We start from the raw sequence: 2,384 nt of genomic DNA, 5'->3' as shown, positions 1-2,384 counted from the left end.
AGGAGAATTTCATCCCTATGGTTTGAATTGGTTCAAATCCTAACATTATGTCCATATAGATAAGAGTGTTTTTAAGGGAAGTGGTCTATACTCTAAGAGTGTAGGGCTTTATTTTTGTGTGAACATAAGAGAATTAGGACAACTGTGTATTGGTCCCAAATGAGTATGAACTCTCATAAATAATGATAATTAAGGTGGTTGAAATTCATTTTCTCAACTTGGTCTTAATCTTTATTGGTGTTTTATATGTAATCCAAATATCTCTCTTTCTATAAAGTATCAAAATATATCTCCTTCCACAAATTCCTTTTCTTCTTCTTCTTGTCATTCTTCTTTCTTTTCCCCTTTTATTTTTTATTTTTTTCTTGGTGTGACAATTAGGGCAAGATATGTAAGGAAGAGGGCCAACCAAACAAGTTGAGTTCATTGCACTAACTAAAAATAGATAAATTTAAAGAATCATTTTAGTATGATTATATTACGGTAACTATAACGATTATGCTATTTTAAAAAATATTGTTAAAATTAAAGTAACATTTTTTTTTATTGTTAAACAACGTTTTTTTTAAAATATTACTTAAAAAATTATTATCAAAATATAAAAGATATAATTTTAATTTTAAACATTTTAAAATTCACCTAATTTAAAACTCTTCAACCTATTGTAAACAATTAAACTCACATGATATACTTGTTATTAGGTGTTTATTCTTAGGAACATTATATATAGCAGTTACTATTAAAAGAATTATTTATCAACAAACAATTGCCTTATTCATATATGGAATCCATGCTCTCTCATAAATACAATTCACTCACCACTTCACTTAACATTATTTGAATTTTTTTTTTTTTAACTAACACTAGCTATTTAGCTAGCTAGTTAAGTATGATAATTAAATTGAGTTACTACTCCACCTCATGGTGTTAATAAGTTCCATAATTTATTTAAAGGGGGGAAAGGGAAATAATGAATTTAGCACCAAATGGGAAAAACATGAGTAACAAACTAAGAATCTAATAAGTGTCCCAAAAACGACAATAAATTAAATCAACCTTTGACTATGGCTCTATTTTACCAACGTTTGTTTGATTGTAAGTGTGGTGTGCATGCATAAACATTATTTCTTTTGATTTGGTTGGAGTAGTCATTCAGCCACATGCATGGGGCAATTGAAGAAGGGAAAAAGGTTTATGTGTCCTTCAATTTAAGGGGTTGTAACCTTAGAATCATTGGGTTTTGGATTTTGACTCCCCAATATATATAGAAACCAAGGTTTGGTCCCAATCAAAAAGCAAAGTAGGGCACTTCACGCTTCTATGGTCCTTTCCCTCTCTAAAAACAGACACTTTGTTTTCTAAGTTGCTTTTTTATTTTCGAGAAAAAGATAAATAGGTTTTTGACTTTTTGATCTGTAGACATTTAAGTCTTTGAGAATTTGAAAATAGATTTAAGTTTCTGACCTTTTCAAAATTTGGACATATTGATTCTTTATGTTCACTATGGTCTGTCAGATTTAACAAAAAAATCAAACGTGACTCCCGTTATACTGACCTAGTTGATACGGATGCACACGTGAAAAAGTTTTTAAAATTGGACAAATTAGATTCAGATATGTCCAGATTTTGAAGAAGTCGGGAACTTAAATGTCCACAAACCAAAAAGTTAGGTATCGATTTATCTTTTTCTCTTTATTTTTTTCATCCTTTATTAATAGACCCCTTTAATTTTCTCTTTTTAATATTTTTTTTGGGGGGTCAAACATAACTACTTTATTTGGACCAATTCTATCCTTTATTATAGACAGGCTCTTTTCGTTATCATAAAATGTTGAATGATGATAAGATTTTTCCTTTGATACCTTTGCCTTTTTTTTTTTTCTAGGTTTTGATAATACATGTGATGTCTTGAGAGTGAGTGGAACCAAACTTATTATAAGGAACCTTTTCTAAAACACAAAAATAGGGTCGGCTTTTGTATCATGGGGTTTTAAGTTGCTCAATCCATTTACAATTATTAATTATTCCTTTCAAAAGTAACATTGAATTTATTTGGATGATTTCCTTTTTGTTTGGACAGCTATTTTTGTTTTTCAATTATTTGATATATATGGTCAAAGTTATAATAACCATTATTGTTAAAGCCATATATAGTCATTTTAATTTACTAGCTACTACTAAGAGAAAAACTTAGGTAATTAATAAATTAATAATAACTAGTCTAGCAAGAATTCCATTGTAGTTATCATCGTTAGTGAAACTTTTCTGGTCTTTTTCCTTCTTTATTTGATAAGTGTAAAGAGTATCATCCCTTTTTAGAATATTGTAATAAGAACTATTTGTGAAACTTGTAATTAGAATCTTTTTTAAGGGTACCATCTATT

The sequence above is a fragment of the Arachis ipaensis genome, chromosome B04 (genome assembly GCF_000816755.2).
Source record: "Arachis ipaensis cultivar K30076 chromosome B04, Araip1.1, whole genome shotgun sequence".
In the NCBI taxonomy this organism is placed as follows: Eukaryota; Viridiplantae; Streptophyta; class Magnoliopsida; order Fabales; family Fabaceae; genus Arachis; species Arachis ipaensis.
This window is presented reverse-complemented; position numbering follows the sequence as displayed.